Raw genomic sequence first — 21,579 nt, forward strand, 5'->3', positions numbered from 1 at the left:
ACCTTCAGCATCCCTGGTGACACCAGAAACACAACTTCAGCACAGCACCAGGCTCCCGGGTCCTGCTGCAGGGAGCAACAGGTCATCAACAGGGAGGACCCAACTCTACCCAAAGGTGGTTTTCCTGGAACAAAAGCAAAGGCCACACAAATAGGTTGGTTGTGTGGGTTTTTTTTCCCCTAAGACATCGCTAAACTCTACGAGCAGGTAGTGCCTCAGCGTCCCGCAAGCAACGCTTTCAACGCGGAGGAACAAAAGGCTGCGGTGGGGAGGGGAACGGTGGGAAACCTCACGGGCTCCCGAGCTTCATTTGAGACCTGGTGTTTGCAGCACGGGCTGCGTTTCATCTTTTCATAAGTAACTCTTACCGGGAAGCGTTACGAAAAAAGGGGACATTTCAAGGCAGAAAAGTTGGTCTCCAAATGCAATATTACTTTTTTTTTTATTACTTCTTTTGTTAGCGACTCCTCTGGGGAGCGCATCCAGCAGAGGCAATCCAGTGCAATGTGCACTCCTAAATTAGTTTCCAGGCACTTGGGATGCTTTATTATTCATTTTCTCCAAATATTAGGTAATGCCTTTCGTCCCTTTCAAAGTCCGCACGAGGGGCCTTTGATGCATTGTGGGACTTTAAAGTTGCAGGTCTAAAGAAGCATTTCTTTTAAGTCCTCGCTTTTATCAGGCATATTCTCTTCTGTTCACCGTCATGCACACAATGGCATGAGAGTCCTGACCTGCTCCGCGTCTGATGGGCTGAAATCTCAGATGCATGGGATAAAACAGCCGTTCCTAGCAATACAGCTTAAACACTTACGGCTCTATTCAGAAAAATATTACCCAGGGGTCTGCCACGCCGCTGAAAAGCCGCAGAAATTGTCTCCGTCGCCGGCTGACCAATTCAGCAGCGAGAAACGACCCCGCTACATTAACTCCGCTTTTCATTTCACCCCGGGCGAGCCGGGGTCTGGAGGTAACCGCAGCAGGAGGCGAGAGCCGGTTGAAGCCAGATTCGTTTTCTTTATCTAAAGTACTTTTTGTGCATGTGTGTGTGTGTGCCCGTGTGACCATGAATGTCATTATGCGGATCTGCAAAAGAGGGAAAGGAATGACACTACGGCACAGGCACAGAAATCAGTGAGGTTCTTTTTGTCTTACGGTTACGCGGGAGCGCTGCCGCCTCTTCCAGAGAAGTAAAATTTGTAGCCTACAAACGCTACAAACATCTCAGATGACCAGGTTTCTTCCCCTGCTGAAGGTATGTGGACTTCAGTGGGTCACTTTACATCACCCAGCATCGGTCTCCTCCACGTGTTAAGCAGAATTCATAGCTCTTGTGCCATAATAATTCACCTTTTCTTCCCTGTTCACTCCGCAAGCTCGCTAGTTCAGGGATGGCCCCAGCCCAATAATATACAGGACCCAGGGCCAGGCTGTAAAGTGAAACTTCTCCTTGCAAAAGCAAACACTTTTCCGTACAAAATTAAATGTTTTTGTCCTTTAGACAAACCCATTGATATGTTTGTACAACAGTACCAGGCTGCTATTTTAGGATATTAATCTCCTCTTATCAAGCTCCTCTTGACAGGTGACAACTAGCAAAGATGTTTTAAAGGGTGATCTTGAAATTCAGAGGTAAATCAAATTCAGTGTAAGGGCTGAAGAGCTCCTAAATGGACTGACGCTGCTTGAATTAGGCTTGTGTACCCTACACCCTAAGACCTAAAGACGTCTCTAGGATGAGTCAGAAAAGGAATATTCAGATTATATGGGGAGATGTTTGTAGGAGAGACAAGTCCTTTTTTTACGACTCCCCTTGCCTGCCCCAGTTCTGGCATTGCCCTGCAATTCCAGCCTGTCAGCCTAAAACATACACCAGAGTCTTGATAACCCCAATATTTCACCAGAAAGATCATTTCTTAAGCTATATAGAAAGGAAGAAGCTGATTTTGCATGAGCAAAACCTCAGCATGTCTCTCCTGACATTGGCAAAACATCCAGCAGCAGCTCCGGAGCCTGGAAAGAGGGGCACACATGCGACTGCAGCCCCTGGCTCCGGTGCGTGCGATTCCAGCGGGATTAGCTCTAAAAGCAGCTCTGATCCACAGGGATACGACCTCCCATCCCGTCCACCTCCTCCAGGATGCTGCAGACCCGGGGAGGCGAGCCCGAGCCCGATTCCCAGCGGTGCTGAGCATCTCTCCCATCGCTGGTACGACGGCGGCAGCACCAGGTACCAAAAATCAGGCGAGAAAGTCTCAGCTCTCACGTCACCCATCTGGTCAGGAGGCTTTTTAGGAGCCTGCTTAAGCATCCTTATTAAAATATCATCAAGACAGCCGGGGTTTTGGCCCTGCGTGTGAGTGGTGCGGCGCTGGTCTGCCGGAGGGGAGTTGACAGGTCATTACCGCGTGTCCTACAAATTCTCCGAGCCGATAAGAAAAGCTCCAACAATGTGATGGTTTATCAGTTCGCAGGCTGGAAAAGGAAATTCTTTCAATTGAGATAACGATCCTGTTCCTTTCTGGCAAATGAGAGTTTTCGCTTCGTGCAGAAGCGGAGCCAGAAGAAGGATGGGACCCATCGCTCACGAGTCAACAGAAAGCTGCTGTCGCAGCCGGCGGGAGCATCTGCACAAATTGTAAGGAGCCCGAAACTGCTCCTTCGAGAGAGAAAGAAAAAAAGAGAAGCAAAACCGCAGGAGAAACTAAATCTATTTGTAAACCCCAGGCAGAGTCGACACAAGGCAGCTGGCGCGGGAGTGCAGAGATGATAATGGGGCCTGATGGATAGTTCACAGGATTATTAGCTGCCCTCCAACTCAAATATGCTGAGGAGCCAATTATTTAACGCTCGGGACAGCGCGGAGGGATGTTTAATAAGCTGAATCACTCCGGGATTGTAGGAGCTCAAGGGACCAAACCCCTGCCAGTGTAAATCAGGAAAGCCAGCGTTCTAAAACACCCGGTGCCTCGGACACACGACGGTCCCCACGGCCATCTCCACCAGGAGTGCAGGGAGGGGGAAACGCAGCCGCGTTTTGGGAGCAGATGGGTGCGAGCGGTCCCGGGGTGGGACCTCGGGGCTGGCGATCGCATCCAGCTCTGCGGCCGGTGGCCTTCCAGCTGCCTCGCTTACCAGCGAGGGGGTTGCTGCTCCTGGGAAGATAGGCTGAGTTTATTTTCTAGCTGACTGCAGAGAGGCAGCAAGGAGGGAGTAGGAGGTGTGGGAGCCAGAGAGGAGTTTGATCTCCGCTCCGGGCCCTGATTAGCAGCTGTTTTGGAGTCAGCAATGATCCCTGGGAACAAAGCATCGCTTCTCAGGCTCTTCTGCTGGGAGGGGTGCTGGGGAGAAGCAGGGTCTCCGCACCCTCCCTGCCCGCCTCGCCAGGAGGTGACCCTGCAGACACACTGTCCCCTCGCCTGGGCTCCTCTTGCAGCCAGACGAGAGGGACAGGCTTCTAGCTCATCCCAAGGTGGAAGCCCAAACTACATCAGCTGTAACCTGGGCTAAAAACACCCCCACTGACTATAAAGGGCCCTTATGCTGTTAAATGTCTGAGGAAGAATCCTTCCTAAAGCCTCTTCTCACCTCTGCCTCTGTCACCTTCTCCCTTCATCTAAGCCCAACCCTACACTATAAGGCGCTGAGGTGAGTCTTAAAATCCACATCTCCCCACGATCTGCCCACCACCAGCACCGCTCCTGCATGTCCGTGTAGTCCAGGCTACAGCACAGACCCAAGGATAGAAATAAGGAAGAAATTTTTTATGCTGAGGGTGGTGAAACCCTGGCAGAGGTTGCCCAGAGAGGTGGGAGATGCCCCATCCCTGGAAACATTCCAGGCCAGGTTGGACGGGGCTCTGAGCAACCTGATCTGGTTGCAGATGTCCCTGCTCATGGCAGGGGGGTGGACTAGATAGCCTTTAAAGGTCCTCTCCAACCCAAACCATTCTGTGATTCTATGATAACCCAGCACTGAGGTGCTCCTCAGCACCCGTCACACGTGTGCAGTGCAGGGACCAGGGGAGATGCAGGGATTTGGTCCCTGATGGATGGGGACCCGTGGGGACTCACAGCACGGCTCTGCTCAGGGTTTGGCCAGTGCAAACCAGGTATTTGCTCATGAGAAGATGGTGTAAAAAGATCAGCCTCCCACCTGGTGCAACACAAGATAGCTTAGTTCAGCAACATCAACTCAGGAGCTGGCTCTGGCGCATCCAAACCAGCTTAGACGATAAAACCCAGGACACTCCTTTCTTCCTACTCAAGACCTCTAGGCAAACACCCAAGCCACAGCCTCCTGAGCGACAGCTGCACAAAACAGGTCTGGAGAGGACCTTGAAGTGTCACCCAGATAGCAACCCCGCCTGCAACGGGGCCAAGCACAACAAAAGCCAAAAGCACTCCAAGCATTAACAACTATTGTTGCTCGGTGCGCTCCGGTCCAGCTGCCAGCAAATCTGCCGCCTGCTCTTTCCAGCACCGCAGCACAGGGAACACATGTACTTATGAGAGCATCTTCTACAGATTTACGGAAAGAGCAATCAGCAGTTCGGTCTTTGACAACGGCAGAGAATCCTGGTGGTGGTAAAGCTCATTTGGGCTGATCCATCAACACAACAAACTAGCTCCTCTCCCGCAGGAGTCCCCAGTAAGTGAAGGGCAGGATCAGACTCCCAAGACCCCAGAAAGACATCAGGACAGCCACTTCACACTCCTCAACTCGCGTCCTTCTTGCGAGGAGCCACGAGCTCTCCCCACAAAACCACCAGCTCAGCGCACCCGAACGCGTACTCACCGGTACCCTTGTTTTCGTTTCAAATCTTCGGTGATGCTCCCTTTGCTCCTCTGATCATTTCCTAAGGAACAACGGAGAAAAAAAACAACAGCTCATCAGATCCAGAACTGAGCTTCTGGTTAAGCAGGATCAGCTCTGGAGAAAACTTCTGCCAGGACGATGAGAAACCACCAAACCAGGCCTGCTCCTGTTTCCACGGTCAGTTCAGCTGTTCCTCCGCTTATCACCCTTCCCTCATGCCTGTATCACAAAATCACCCAGCAACACCGTGCCATGGAGGTGCAAACCCAACCCATCCTCCTGCTGTATCGCATCTCCTGTGACAGCTGGGAGATGAACAGTCCAGAAATGCATCTCGTCAAAGCAGTGCTGGCTGCTTCACACATCCCACCCCCCCAGCTAAACATTACATCTTGGTCCCTTTGGGATTATCAGCTTCCCGGGTCTTCCTACACCCGTAGCTCAGTTGTCGGTGGTAGCTCGGTGGTAGCCACAGTGGTACCTGCAACAAACCCACGGGCTGCAGGTGATGGGGTGCAGAGGGGGAAGGCGTATGACCAGCGTCCCCCCAACTCCGCCTGTACAAGTCCTCCACCCCTCTTAGATTGGGAAAAACTATGCGAAAAGGAAGCTCTACAGAAGCTCCTGGCCATCACTTTGCACTTGCAAATGATGAAGACAGTGGGCTGGCATTTCCGCACAGGGAGCTGACACCTCCATGCAGGAGGTGTTGAGCAGGACCGTCACCGGCACTTGCTCAAGGAGGTAACAAAACATGCTGTTGGCCGCTAATGCAGGCTATGGGTGGCTGCTGAGGGATGAGGTGGCCAGCAGCTCGGCTGGAAGTCGGCAGGACTCAAGGGATGAGTCCCTCAGAGTGCCGATGAAGATCAGCATGGGCATTCTTTGAAGGTCCTGACTCCACTTCAGCACAACCTCAGGGTGTGAGACTCCCACAAGCAGACAGCCATCATATTAACAGGGTCCTAGCACAGCTGGGGGTGGTGGTCCAGGTCTCCTCCTTGGTAAAGACAGAGAGGAAGACCATCGTGGCTGCTACAAGACCAGGGCAGCTGGGCATGTGTGCTACGGAAGTGCACAGCTGGAAATTGCTCCTGTGGTTCAGCAGTCCGCTGGAGAAACGGTATTTGCATGCAAAAGTAGCAATGAGCTCATGATCTGGGGTATTTTCCCCAAAATGGCACCACCAGCTCACACCTGTCCTCAAACCTGGGTTTGTACCCGAGTTTTGGCCAGGGTCAAGGGGTTCCTACCAGCTAGTGGAAGCTGCAAGGGAAAAGGGATCTCTCTGCCAAGGCTTAGTGGTGTGAAGTCAACTGGGAGTCACTCCAAGCAAGGAAACAACCATTTATTGCGTGCAGTCTCTGAATTTGTAGCATTTGACACGGGCAGAGCCAACGCAGGGCACTCCCACTCAGCAAATTTTACACGAGAACTTTGAAACCAAGGCGAGGAGACACTTGCTACCATGGGTCAGCTGGAGATGGAGACACTGTGCCCTCACCCTGGGATCCCCAAACAGTTCCCAACTGAATCAATCACCCGAGCATCTCCTCCTTTCCTTCTCCAGGCAGCCCTTGGCATGGGTTTACCGGAGCAGGGTTCACCAACACCACTTCCCACTCGTGACACAGGCAAGCAGCTGGGAACCCTCTCCCACCCTCTCCCTGCTTTTACCTGGAGGCTGTATCCACCCTGATCTTGCGTCAGCCTTGATGGGATTCTCTCTCATGGGAAAGTGCCCGCAACATTTTTCAAGTCATGGTGGCACCTGGATGAATGTCCCGGGACTGAGGAACCAAGCGGCTCTGACCACCCTACCCATTTTATTAAACTGGTGAGATAATTGCAGTGCATGCACACTCAAGGAGCAGAGAAAAACCACAACGGGTAACCTTTGTGATGGTCTGTATTTTTCTTTTTCATGCTGCTACGACCATCAGTGCGAGGACATTTAGGCAGTAAGCAAAGCACGGGTGACTGGTAGAGCACACGGTGGCTGCAGACCAGCCTGGTGACTGCAGCCGTGCAGGCTGGCCAAGCTCCGGGGCCATGATCAGCCCCAAGAAGGGGACTTCTCCACAGCTAATGAGTCCATCTGCTTTTGAGAGCATCCAGCTGCTCTGACCTTCTGCACTTAAGCACGACCTCCTTCCTTAGCCCCGGCTCCGGTTCAGATCATTAGCTGACGAGTAACCACCACCGCTGAGAACTAATGGCTCGTTTGCTGCTCAACGGCCAAAAGTGATCAGCAAGGGGGCAAAGAGCTTAATGCAGGTCACTGTCTACATGCCCACGTGGGTGAGCGCCGTCGTCTTTATTTTGGGCAAAATTCCCAGGGAAGGCTGCAAAAATCCCAGCTTCACGCCAGAGCTCATCAGCTCTGCTAAGGTCAACGCACAACCTCCTCCCGGCATCGGGGCAGGGGCTGGCACCCCGTTTCCCTCAAGCGATGCTGGGCTTCAGCTTTAACTTCTACTTAAAGTTGCCTCCTCCTCTCTCCAGGCAGAGTCCTGCATTGCAGCTTCTCCCCGTGGCAAGGGGAACTCAGGGACGCAATAGCTTGCAAGGCAACATCTAAAAAAAATCACTGTTGGAGGCTCAGGAGAAACCTCATGGGATGAGGCTATAAATGGGAATTTCTTGGTTAAGCAAAGGCTGCACCTGAATTACAGTTTAAATAACCCATTGCCATGAACAGGGCTCTGGTGCCCTCGTACTATTTTCCAAAATAGGACGGGCATTGCCAAGAGCAGCCCAGGCTTCATTCTCCTGCTCCCAAAATGCACGCAGGATGAAGAGTTATGAAGCAAACGGGCTTGCCTGTGGCTTTCCCCTCAGCCGCGAGGTCCCTTTTAGCTTCTTGGCGTGGTTTTTAGATGAGTCGTACACACCCTCCTGGATATGACGTTAAGGTTTCTAATTACCCTCCTTGAATACATCACTAACATGCCACATCAGCTCACTTGTGGGTTCGTTCTTCCCACCACGTGTCTCTAGAAGGGGAGCTTCTGCCTCTCTCAGCACACTGACCTCTCCAGCTCCTGGCTGGGGTGAGCTGCAGAGCTGGGAAGGATGGTTCCCAAGCAGCCTGGTGATGGGGCATGCTTGTCCTGCTCTTGAGGTCAATCCCACACGAAGAAACAGCCCTTCTCCAGGGTTTCTACAGTGCAGACAGCCCTGCCCTCAATAGAACAAGCACTCGCATACTCCCAGTGGACCATCCTCCAATTAGACCATCCACGCTCTAGCCCTGACCAGCCAGTAGCTCGAACTTAGCTCACCTGAAGCACAGTGTGGCCCTGGTCTGCAAGCCAGCAGCACAGACCGTGGGCATGCCCTTCCCTGGGTCCACGTGGTCATCCTGATAAATCTGTACCAGTCCCTGGCATGCCGGGTAGGATTCAGCTCCAGATTAAGGCATCTCAGTTGGGGTGCCCACACGTAAATCCTGGATTTAGTTGCCTAAACGTGGGTTCCCATCGCCACACTGGACTCCCTAAGCTGCCTAAGACTTGCACGTGGCTTTGCCAGATATGAGCCTGGACCTGCATCCCTCTTGACTGACAGCTGGAGACTAAGCGATATGTCTTAGGGTAAGACATGTCTCGCAGCTGAATCACGACCTACACCCGTGGTAGCTTTCCTAGCTCTTACTGCAGTCCATGGGGATTCCACCAGCACAGTCTGGGGTGTCCGGAGAGCCATACTCAAACATCAGTATCTACTTCAGGGTGTGAAACACCCTCCAGGCTCCACTGACCAAACGTCCATCTGCTATTACAGAAGATCAGGCACCGAGCTCGTATTTTTCTCTTCTCCCACTTCCAGCTCCCGGTCCAAGTTTCAACAGCTCCAAAATAAACCCCATTTGCATCAGATGAGGATGCCCTCCAGCTCTGCACCCTCAGGCCCCTGCTGTGATTAGCGGCACAGTCCCGGCACGTAAACACCTCCCGGATGGTTCCAGTGTTTGTGTGCCTCCTGCACAATATCACCGAAGAGAACAAATTTGACAAAGAAAGGAGAAGGAACAACTGATATGTCTACTCATGCCATGAATAATCCGCCAAATGGAATTTGCTCTCTAGTTTTCAAATAATCTTGGAGGTTGCTTCCAAAGTGCCATTTGCAAGCCCTCTGTTAATCTGGAAAGCAGCTGCCGCTGAAGGCTGTATTACAGCATCTTCAATAAAACCACACCAAATACTACTTTAAAACATCCAGGACTTTTGCAATCAGTTTTTTTCATCTTAGCATACCTGAAAACCGAACAAATAGCTCATCTCGCATCTCCCCTCATGCCCAGGTTGACCCCAGGCTCCTCCCAGAGGACTCTGCCCACTTCCTTCATATGTTCTCAAGAGTCTTTGACCTCATCAGTCATATTTGTGAATCAGGAAGGTGCCAGAATCGTTTTCTAGCAGGCTTAATAATTGCAAGCAAAATACGGAGCTGCAGGCAAACACCGCCATGTTGTCAGAGAGAAACAGGGGTGAACCCTGGCTTCAGTGAAGATGAGGAGAAAACTATGAAGTGCTGCCTTCCCATCTCAGTCTGAGAGTCTGAGGTGTCCTGATAATGATGAAATGACAGACTGGCCCCTTCACCATCTACAAAATAAAGCTAGAACTTCCTTTAGTAACACTCACTGGTCAGGTGGACAGACTGGGGTGGACCCATCCCTTCTGGAGGTACATGGAGGTCAGTAAGAAGACGTCAGACCACGGTGTGTCAGGACCACAAAGCCTGGCCACAGTGGAACACCAGAGCACATGACATTGGGTGTGCAAAACCCATGCCACGCTGCCTTTTGGGGATAATTCTCCTTCCAGCCATTCAGTTTTATGTTGAGATACTCAAATGTGTGGTGGGCAGGAGACACCCAGGGTCATAGACGCCTCACGTACCTGCAGAAAAACACTAGTTAGCTAGACCGGGCTAGTTAGCTAGAGTCCATCAGCAAAGGAGAGAAGCTACAGCAAGATCCAGCTGAGGTCAGCTAGACATCTCCCTTCAGAGAAGAGAAACCACACCACTGAAATTGTGATTACTGCTCTCCATCAACCGTGAAGGCAGCCCGGGCAACTAGGGAAGCGGTGGCTACCATCCCGTTATCTAAATGGGGACAGATGAGTGCCGCCTCATCAGAAAATATTCTGCTCAGCCCAAAACCCCGTTTCTGTCAACTAATAAACAGAGCAACTTCAGAGCCTGAGCCTCGCTGAAAGCCCATATTGCCTCAGATAGGGCAGTCTCTTGGAGAAGCTCACTGGAGTCAAAGCAACCAAGTCACTCACGTCCCTGCAGAAAATCCCACCTGGCAAGCGTATTTTGAAAAGGCACATCTATCACGCACTGCCACACGCGGATGTTTCATTGCCTAGCAGGGTGTTTGTGATGATTATCGCCATTTTTAACGGCAGCTCTTTTTTGTGTATGGATAAAAGCTGCTTTGGTTCATGGGATCCTGATGGTGGGCATGTGGGTGGACGCTGGCAGCACCCATGGTAGGAGGTTGGGTGCCACATGGGCACAGGGCTCTCCTTGCCAGACCAGGGCTTGCCAGGGACTGTTGCCTTCCAGCCAAAAATGCATGAAACAGCTCATCCCTCCCAACCCAGGGAGCAATGAGTGCGTGGATCACGCTCAGGAGGAGAAGTGGCCTGGCTGTGTCTTTGGGCTGACATCCTTTCCCACCTCCAGCCCTCAATTTTCCCCGTCCTGCGTGAAAATGGAAACAACGACGTCAGCCGTGATTGGAAAGGGCTTTGAAATCTACAGATGAAAAGTGGTAGATAAGATGGCACTGCATTCCTCTAGTAACGGAGGGAGAGGGAAAGCCAGTAAAGGGGGGAAAACCTCACATAATAAATAACCAGTCTATAAAATATTACATAAATTGAATGCACTAAAAAACCAATACTCCAAGAACCAGCTGCTTCATTCTTTACTGTTGATAGCGCCAATATAAGAGGGGAAATTACCACCTTGTGTTCTGCAACACATCACACTGACTTTCCTTTACAAACTCTAATGTCCCTTGATTGCAAAGTCAATTTAAAATTTACCATAAAGCGCAGAATCTCGTAAACTTTACAACCCCAGTCACACTCACTCAGAGTGATTTTGCCCAGATCAAACACGTAGGCACCTGCTTCACTCTCCGATGCGGATATATGATGACGCTGCAGACAGCACATGGGAGAGCAGACCAGGGCACCACAGCAGAGATCTGTCTGTCCTGGTCAGCCCGGTGGAAAGGAAAAGAAGTCAGGCTGGGAAACAAGCTGGTAAACAGCTCTGTTGGAAGCACCCTCAGATCTACCAGCAGGCTGAAGGGTAACCAGAACCATGATTTACGCTGAGGGTGGTGAAACCCTGGCATGGGTTGCCCTTCTTGCTGCCAAGAAGGCCAATGGGATCCTGGGGTGCATTAGGAGGAGTGTGGCCAGCAGGTCGAGGGAGGTTCTCCTCCCCCTCTACTCTGCCCTAGTGAGGCCCCATCTTCAGTACTGTGTCCAGTTCTGAGCTCCCCAGTTCCAGAAAGATGAGGAGCTACTGGAGAGAGTCCAGCGCAGGGCTACGAGGATGAGGAGGGCACTGGAGCATCTCTCCTACAAGGAGAGGCTGAGGGAGCTGGGCTTGTTCAGCCTGGAGAAGAGAAGGCTGAGAGGGGACCTTAGAAATGCCTCTAAATATCTGCAGGGAGGGTGTCAGGAGGATGGGGCCAAGCTCTTTTCAGTGGTGCCCAGCGACTGGACAAGGGGCAATGGGCACAAACTGAAGCAGAGGAAGTTCCAGCTGAAGATGAGGACGAACTTCTTCCCTCTGAGGGTGACGGAGCCCTGGCCCAGGCTGCCCAGGGAGGCTGTGGAGTCTCCTTCTCTGGAGATATTCCAGCCCCGCCTGGACGCAGTCCTGTGCAGCCTGCTCTGGGTGACCCTGCTTCGGCAGGGGGTTGGACTGGGTGACCCACAGAGGTCCCTTCCAACCCCGACCATTCTGTGATTCTGTGTGATTCTGTGACAGGTGGTCGATGCCCCATCCCTGGAAACATTCTAGGCCAGGTTGGACGGGGCTCTAAGCAACCTGCTCTGGTTGAAAATGTCCCTGCTCATGGCAGGAGGGGCCTTCAAAGGTCTTCTCCACCCCAAACCATTCTCTGCTTCTATAACCAAATACAATATGACCTTGAGCACAGCTGGGGAGCTGTAGCGCTGGTGCCCTTGAGGTGGGACCAGCATCCCATGGTGATGAGCCAATTTACCTCCTTGCACTGGGACATCCTTAAAATTCAGCTGGTTTTTCAGCCCTTTTACAGGCTCTGATGCAAAACCCTAAGTCGTTTCCCTGAGCCTTGGTTTCCTCCAGAAATTTAAGCCTATGTAGATCCTGCAGTGAAGATTGTGTGAGTTTTTAATGAAGGGCAGGAGCATGCAGCTACGCCCGTACTGGGAGTTGATCGTTCACTCTCGCAGGCACGGGTTCCACTCCTGGGTTGATAAGGAAAAATTAATTAGGCTCCTAGTTTTGCTTCCTACATAAAACTACCTCTTTTTGCCTCTGATTAAAGTGTTGTCACCGTGACAGAAAGCCCATCTCACTGAAGGGGTACAAAGGATTTCAGGTGAAGCGACTGAAAATGCTGCACATTTCAAGACGCGCTTCCCCAGCAGCCTTAAAACACTTCTGAGTGCCTGCAGTACGCACGCACCCCATCAGCTCCAGACTAAATCTCTCCCCACATTTGCCCTCGGCTCAAAATCGCAGGATACATTCAGGGAAGAGCATCGTTTTTGCAATCAGCCGGGTGCGTTTGTGACTGACTTCAATAGCAGTGAGGTGAAGGGTTGAAGAAGAAGCAAGGGTTAAACCCAGAACAAGGAAGAGGAGGACAGGCAGGACTCGGGGATGAAGCAGTTGATCAAAGGGCAGCTCAGAAGTTATTTAAAAATAAACCAGAAAGTAGAACTTCCAGACAGTTGCCGCTGTAATTACAATGCAGACGACAGAGCCATGGTGCTGTTAAGGTTACTGGATTTTCCTAGCAGCTGTGTTTAATTTACTTAAAACATGCAAAGCCATCAGGTCAGATCCCATTAGCAGAATCACTCCGGAGCACTGCAAGAGCCCGGCCAGCCCAGCGTTGCAGAAATGTTAAGGGCAAAACACAAATGCAAGATGCCCCTGAAGAAGTGAGAGAGATTCGTGCGATGGCCAACATCAACGTGCGTTGCCGTTCCCCTCGGCCACAGCAGGCATTGGGTGGTCGGTCCCTCCTGCTCATCAAAGGCCCCAGCCCTCTTTCTCCACCAAAGGTCATCTACTGATGTGGTCTCGTAAGGCCACAGAGGGAAAGGCAAGATCACCAGAGCCAGAAATCAGTGCAAACATCTCTACTGGATGTGATGGACAAGGTACCTGAGAAATCCGGGACCAAGCATTTAGGAAAGTCCTTTGAACGTGCTTTTCTACAACCCAGGTTCTCTGTGTGTCCTACAACCTCCTTATGAACACCTACCATGTCCCAGCTGGATCCCTCTGCTCTCCGAGCATCCCCCTGACTCTCCCGTTGCCTTACAGAGGAGACCTGCTCGTCCCAAACTGTGTGAGGCAGGAGCTTGGTGGGTTTGTGGGGTCAGGTTTCCACCTTTGGAGCTTTGTTCAGACAGTGAGCAGTGAGGTGACTGGGCCCACATGATTCATCAGGAGCCTTTCCAAAACACAGGACCTAAAACTGAAACCTCCTTGTCAGGAAAATCCTTTGGGAGACCTTTTTTCGTTTGGGTTTTCTTTTTTTTTTTCATTCATTTAATGTTGGTTGAACACTGTCTCCACCAAAGGGAACATCATGGTTTCATCCACTATTCATGGCTCCTACCAGCTCAAATCTGCTTCTAAAATTAGCATCCTGAGATACTTAATTTCTAGAAGAAAAGGTGTTAGATCATATTTCGGTCCCTGAACACCACAAAGTGCTTCTGCAGCCACCTACGACCACCCCAGAGTCAACCACGGACTGAAGCTCAGACGCGTCCTGTTCCACAAAGCCCTACCCCAGCAGAGCGATGCAGCTTTAACCGGCACTGATACCAAAAGGGACGGAGCTGAAGACAAAGACGGAGCAGAATACGCCACGGGCTCCCTTCTGCATGCGACCCAGATGCAAAGTCATTCCTACAGAGAACAGGCAAATAAAATAAAACAAATGAAATAAAATAAACATAAAGTAACATAAAAAAAATAAAATAAACATAAAATAACATAAAATAAAATAAAACAACGTAAAATAAAATAAACATAAAACAAAATAAAATAAACATAAAATAACAAAATAAAACAACATAAAATAGCGTAAAACAAAATAAAATAAACATAAAATAACATTAAAAAAAATAAAATATCATAAATTATACAAAATAATGCAAAGCAATGCATTTGTTTATGGGAACCCTGAAACCAGCTGACCGAACTGCACAGCCCTCGTCGATGAGGGCTGGCACTGCTCGCCACCAGAAGCCCTCCTGAAATCAGCAGCTCCTGGCCCCGGCGTCGCTGGAACAGCTTAAGACCGTTCTTCCAACACAAACTCATCCTTCTACAGTTTAGAAAGGTGGGAGACTTATTTGCATAATAAATGACAAGGCAGGGATACAGATCTGTGACAGATCCCCCCCTTCCCTTTGAAAGAAATCTATTTATTCTGAGTGAATCGGCTCTTCTCCAGATAAACGGTGTTTGCAGTCAGTTTAGCTTCGCGAGATATGCATTCTTTTGCATGCCCATAATGAATTTTCACAGCTAGAGCCCTAATCCAGTCTAGTCATGGAGGGTTTATCAGGACCTCTTATTTTATTTCTACCGGTAAATGGGAATTGCTTTCCTTATCGCTATCCAGAAGCACCTGAGTGATTTTCGCTTCGTGTTTCCTGTCCCACTGGAATTCAGGATGCGGAGTTATCTGATACTGTACAATTGTCACTCATGTTAGTCGCCTTTTTATTTTGATTTGTTGCATTTATTGCTTCGTTTTTTTTAAAATGAGATTTTACTTTAAGATCTCAGTCCCTCCTTGCTCCCTGCCATCCTCCTGCTCACATGTCTTAGGGCGATCTCGGGAAGGCAGGATCAGGGCTTGTCTCGCCTTCATCTGCCTGATGCCTTCCCTTGGGAGAAGACTCAGACATTGGGCTTGTCCCCATCCATCCCACCTCCCTCCACCGGGGAAGCGCAACACTACACGATAACAAGCAGAGATTACTCACAGAATCACAGAATGCCAGGGGTTGGAAGGGCCCTCTGTGGGTCACCCAGTCCAACCCTCCTGCCGAAGCAGGGTCACCCAGAGCAGGCTGCACAGCACCGCGTCCAGGCGGGTCTTGAATATCTCCAGAGAAGGAGACTCCACAGCCTCCCTGGGCAGCCTGGGCCAGTCCTCCGTCACCCTCAGAGGGAAGAAGTTCTTCCTCATCTTCAGCTGGAGCTTCCTCTGCTTCAGTTTGTGCCCGTTGCCCCTTGTCCTGTCGCTGGGCACCACTGAGAAGAGTCTGGTCCCATCCTCCTGACACCCACCCTGCAGATATTTGTAGGCATTTCTAAGGTCCCCTCTCAGCCTTCTCTTCTCCAGGCTGAACAAGCCCAGCTCCCTCAGCCTCTCCTCGTAGGAGAGATGCTCCAGTGCCCTCCTCATCCTCGTAGCCCTGCGCTGGACTCTCTCCAGTAGCTCCTCATCTTTCTGGAACTGGGGAGCTCAGAACTGGACACAGTACTGAAGATGGGGCCTCACTAGGTCAGAGTAGAGGGGGAGGAGAACCTCCCTCGACCTGCTGGCCACACTCTGCTTGCTGCACCCCAGGATCCCATTGGCCTTGTTGGCAACAAGGGCACACTGTTTCCTAATGCTGGATTTAAAAGCAAACGAACCCAGGAGAGCAAGGGTTTGCTGACATGACCTGCAGCCGGGGAGCAGGTACTTAGCTCCGAGCTCCGGAAAAGCGAACCCACCATTGCTGGAAAGGCACGAGAAGATCTATAAATCCTGTAGATAACACCGTGATGGATCAGTAGTGGCAAGACATTAACCTTCACTCTTGAGGAGACACCCAAATGATAACACCTGTAGCCACGCCACTCCAGAGGTATCCATCTTGTCACTCGTGAAGATAAATCTATCTGACCTAAATGATCATCCTACGCCCCTCTGGCTTCCTTGCTCAAAATCCTCATAGATACCGGCAAGGATCAGGAAAATCACACCTAATAATCGATTGAGTGTGTGTAACAAGGCTCACATGGAAACCATTTCCTTCCAGTATGTTAAAATAATTCCGCAGAGCAGGGGAAAAACAGGGAAGGCTTGAAGGCCAGTCTGCAGGGAAAGTGCTACATGTCAGCGACAACTGTGGAAGGACAAAAACCAGCCACCAAAACCTCAAGGAGCTGTCACGCACAGGAAAATGCAAGTTAATTAAAGGCACTTAAACGAATACATCTGGGACAGGGGCGTGGGATGTAGGGAGGCAGAATGAAGTGACATTAAAAGCTCAAACTCTTGGCGAATCCCAGAAAGGAAGCACGGAAAACTATTTGGCAAAATCCAGATGAGCCCCTCGCCCCAGAGCTGTGCCGGAGAGGGCAGCGAGAGCCCCCTCCACCCCTGGGCTATGCCTCGCTGTCAGGCATCACATCTCCCCGCAGCCCCCACGGGGATGCCCAAGCTCAGCAGGTCCACCCCTCCGCTGGAAAACACCAGCGAGGCTCCACTGATGCCCTCCTAGACCAAGCGGTGCTGTTTTGTGACTATAAATCCATTTCTTTCCTTCCTAATGTCTTCCCTCCTGTCCCTACCTCACCATTCAGCTGAAACGAGAACCACAGGCAAAGCATCCATCTGGCCACGAGCAAGAGGATGTAAATCCACCTCAAACACACCACCAGGCCCAACATCACCCCCACCTTCAGCCCTCGCCCTCCAGAGCTGACTTTAAGAGAGAAATTCTTTACTATGAGGGTGGTGAGGTGCTGGAAGAGGTTGCCCAGAGAAGCTGTGGATGCCCCCTCCTTGGAAGCGTTCAACGCCAAGCTGGACAGGGCTTTGAGCACCCTGGGCTGGTGGAAGGTGTCCCTGTCCATGACACTGGGGTTGGAACCAGATAACCTATGAGGTCCCTTCCAACCCAACCCATTCTGTGATGACTTGCCTCAAAAGATGTGCACAGGTTACTCGCACCAGCCACAGCTGATAGAAAAGCAAACTGAGAAAGATTTGGATAGGCTCTGTGCAAACAGCACACCCCGTGTGATATATGCACGACAGCTTCGAATTTAGGTGCCTTGAAGCTCAACAAGACAAGAAGCTTGAAGGTTGCTTTGAGCTGTTTCAAGACATAACGGTGTTACGTTGCTTTGACCTTATGGCTCAACCACAACGAGACTTTATTTTTCTCGTAATTATCTCCCAAAGAAACATAAAATGCTGGGTCTTTATATATTCCTTTGAGCATTAATTCAGAAGCGGTACCAAAATACCCACACAAGGTTGGGTCATCATGGAGAACCTGCCTTTGCTACCGCTGCCACTTTAAGCGGCCCTTTGAGACACCCCTGCTTGGAAAGCAGCGCCGGCCAGCCTCGACGCGAGGGAGACGGGAAGGGAAACAGCAAAGCCATCTGCACACCATCAAATCCCTGCTGCGGGATGACAGCATGCGAGATCGCTGCCGGCGAAAGGAAGTCTTGCCATGACATCAGCCCGACCCAGTTGGAGCGTGGAAACACAGACGGAGGAGCGAGGAGAATCCAGGTTTCCGACACATCTTGGTCTGCTCCCCATCCTCCTTTCTCTGCTGGCATGGGGGAGATGCAACAAACCCAAAACCAACCCAGCGTGGTTCTCCAGCCAAGCCAGGAGGCCGCTGGGATCTGGTTATCTTTGTCAGCAAGAAGCTGGTGTAGTGGAGGACCCAGATCACACGGGAGAAGGTCCAAGATCTCCTTCTTCACCGCGGAGCGCATTTTCTAACCCCCAAGCAGGTTTTGCTGCAGATCTTTTCATCCAACCATGGGGTAAAATGAATTCATCCCAAGGCTCTGCAGCGAGTGTCACAGCCTGGGCTCTCCAAAAACAGCATCCCCCCTCCCTGCCCGCAGCACCAGGCACGCAGCCAAGCCCCCCCACCCATGCCCCCAGCCCCTTCCCTCCCAAGGGCTATTTCCTTAACCTGCTCCCACCCGTCCAGGGCTGACAGATTTGTGCACTCCCCTTAGGGTGGAGCAGGTACATTTATTTCCTCTTTTCCGAAAAAAAAAAAAAAAAAGAAGGGAAAAAAAATTGGAAAAAAAAAATATGCAATTAACCTTTTCCTCTCCTTGCAAGGGGCAAGAAACATCCCCGCTGCAGAAATGGTTTCGGGATGGAGAGCTCTGCTCGTGCAGCTGCGCCAGTGCTATTCTGGCTTGGCTAAAATTAAAGAGCTGGAGTCGTTACGTGGGCCTTCACGAAACTGTCACGGAGACCGCAAGATTAGAGGACCAGCCGGTGACCCGGGAGGTCAAGGTCTATTCCCAGCTGCGCTGAGGGATTCTCATGTGAGTCACAACATGTTTCTCCACCTCCGTTTCCCTAAAGATAAAAGAAGCGCAAAGAAACTGAGCCTGTCAAGAGCGCAGACCTGCACGTGAAGGACCCACAGACCCCCAGGACCAGGTAAACCCACAGGACCAAGCACCGATATCACTGCACTCCTGGAAGGGTGAAGTAGCTCACTTGTGTTTTGGAGGCTAGAGCACGGAGATGCTTTCCTAGTCCTTCAGGCCAAGTAGCATGATCCTCTAACAGATGCCAAGAGGACCCAGGACATCCATAGGTAAACCTAGGGACTTCTGCACAGTTTCAAGACAGAAAGTAATCCCATCTTACAGACTGCCCTGGGTGCCTCAAGCTGCTCTGTCCTTTCCAAAACAACTCCCATTTACCCCACATTTCTCCAGCATGCCCAGCCCAGAGCGCTGATGGGCTGCTGCTAGACAGACACACAGCAGGCAGACCTCAGCCACGGAAACAGCAGCATCAGGACAACAGAGTAATCACAGCCAGGTCTTCATAGAATCACAGAATCATGGAATGGTTTGGGTGGGAAGGGACCTTTGAAGATCACCTAGTTCAATACCTCTGCCATGAGCAGGGACATCTTCAACCAGATCAGGTTGCTCAGAGCCCTGCACCACCTGGCCCGAGATGTTTCCATGGATAGGGCATCAGCCACCTCTCTGGGCAACTTCTGTCAGGGTTTCACCACCCTAAGTGTAAAAAATCTCTTCCTTATACCCAGTCTGAATCTCCCCTCTTCCAGTTTAAAGCCATCACCCCTTCACCTGTTGCTAGAGGCCCTACTAAAAAGCCTGTCCCCATCTTTCTTCTAAGCCCCCTTTAAGTATTGAAAGGCCGATAGCTCTTGCTTGATCACCTCCACTACCCATCCAAACGCTAACTAGAGATCTAATGGCACTGAAAAAACCGGGAAGCGCAGGATAACCCCAGCATCCCGGCCACCATCCCCTCTCCCACCACGAGCAGGTCCTGCTCCACCGGCCATGCCGGCTATTGTTGGGCACATAGAGGCCGTTCCACCGGCCCCGCTGTCAGCACGCAGCTCATTACTCTGCAAAGGGCTTTGAAACGCTCTGAAGATGAAAGGTGCTCCATCGGACCAAATTCAGCTCCGTTTGCTATTACAATACCGCTCGTTTCTTTTGTCCGCGCCTTTTGATGGCGCCCAATTGTTCCCCTCAGTCAGTATTTTGGAGTCATTAGTTGGAATTAGTAAAGTTCCCTGCTGCCGGACTTTTCCAAGGCTCTGTTCTCAGGCTACAAAGAGTCCACGAGGAGTTGTCCTGCTTTCACCGAGCCGGAGGCGCGGCGGGGAGCGTTTCGGGGGGAACAGGCAGTCTGCTCGACTCCACTCTCCCGTTGCCGGCACTGGGAAATGCACGTGCCGAGAAGATGCTGCGGGTGGTCGCAGTGGGGCCGGTGCTTCCCAGCCGGGAGGGAACCAACAGACCCCTTCATTTGGTACCTCTGGTGGGACCAGGTGAAGGGCTTTGCCCAGTCACGTCCAGATTTAGGCAGCATATGCCACAAAGTTCAGGTTTCTCAGCCAGAAATCCCCCGCTCCCCATTTGAAGGCACCAGCACTGAAGAAGTCACCTTTCTCTGGGTGACAGGCCACGTCCATGGTGACAACACCTGGGTGTCCATGACCTTGTCCTCCAACCTTTCGCTCATGTTACGCCTTTCCAACTACACCAGAAAGTCTCTTAGTATCAAGACGCTTTTTCTCTGAAGGCATTTCTACACAGAGCGTGCTGGTTCCTCCCTGCCCTGTACCTTCTTGAGATGCTCGCTTAGACTTAGGAGGAATTTGGTGGTAGGACATTTTCACTGGAGGATCTTAACTCATCTGGACTTGTGCTCTTGCCCTGGCCAGGCATGCTGGAGTAACCCAACTCACAGGAAAAGCCTTGCTGACATATCAGGGAATATCACACCCCACGATACCAACCTGGTCCGTTTCAGTGACGTCCGATCTACAGGCATGGGTTGTGCATCTGCCATGGGAAGCCCAGGAGAGAGGGACAGCAGACGCAGCTTTTCTTGTCCTACACCAGCATGAATCTGGCTCAACACCAGAGCACAGGCCTGAGGTCCCGCAGCCCAAGATCCCAGCTCTGAGAGGGACCAAGGTGTGTACAAAACGGGGCACACATGGAGTACTTTTCCAGGTATCTGCTCCTGATGGCCAGCAAGCAGCTGAAATGCTTCCCAATTCAGCGGCTGTACCCGCAGCACTGCCCTCACAGCCCTTGATGGACATCTCATCCACAAATTTCCTTAATCGGCTTTTGAAGCCATTTATACCTTTGGCATCCGCAACATCCTGTGGCAAGGAGGTCCACAGTTTAATTACATGTTTTATAAAAAAAGCACATCCTCCTGTTTAAGGCCTCTGCCCAATCATTTCACAGTTCTTCTCTAGCTGCAAGACACAACAAATAACTCTTCCGTAACCACCTCCACACCACATAGGGCTTATCTACCCCACTTAGATACCTCCTCAGCTCCTGCTCCTCCAGACTGCAGGGCTTAGTCTATCCAGCCACTTGTCACATGGAAGCTGTCCTGTGTCATTTCTCTTTGTCCCCCTCTCTGCCCTACTCCCATCACACCGTAAGTCCTCACAACACAAGTTTTTGGCTCCTTCTTTGTCACCAAAAACCAAAAATGCATCTGCTGCCCTTGCAGTGGCAGATCCTTGTGTCCCAGCCTACTGCAGGGAGGAGGAGCTCCCAGCACCTGTGTACAGGGAGAAGAAAATCCCCAGCCACGCCCCGTGCCCAGCACATGAACCAAGGCACATCAGCTATGTCCCTGTCCCCAAAACACAACACATGCTGCAACAGGCTTAATTGGCATGGTTATTAACCAAAGGAGGCCCCTTGGAAACTCGTGGTTTATGGGGCTGAAGACCAGCCCCAGAAAGACATGCACCTCTGTGGCTCACACCAGCTGAGAGTAAAGGTGGGTCCCACTGCGTTAGACACTTTCCAGATACAATATAGCCTCCACGACATGTCACAGAATCATTGAATGGTTTGGGTGGGAAGGGACCTTTAAAGGCCATCTAGTCCAACCCCCGTACCGTGAGCAGGGACAGCTTCAACCAGATCAGGTTGCTCAGAGCCCCGTCCAACCTGGCCTGG

The 21,579-nt window shown here is 51.2% G+C and overlaps 1 protein-coding gene across 1 annotated transcript in view; it reads right to left on the reverse strand.

Annotated features, from left to right (window-relative positions):
- ZBTB7C (zinc finger and BTB domain containing 7C) overlaps window positions 1-21,579 on the reverse strand; it is a 90,220-nt gene that overhangs the window by 64,516 nt on the left and 4,125 nt on the right. Inside the window, exon 2 of the mRNA XM_075411265.1 lies at window positions 4,798-4,858. The gene's annotated coding sequence lies outside the window, so the exon portion shown is untranslated. The remainder of the gene's footprint in view (window positions 1-4,797; window positions 4,859-21,579) is intronic.

This window comes from Opisthocomus hoazin, chromosome Z (genome assembly GCF_030867145.1).
Source record: "Opisthocomus hoazin isolate bOpiHoa1 chromosome Z, bOpiHoa1.hap1, whole genome shotgun sequence".
Lineage (NCBI taxonomy): Eukaryota > Metazoa > Chordata > Aves > Opisthocomiformes > Opisthocomidae > Opisthocomus > Opisthocomus hoazin.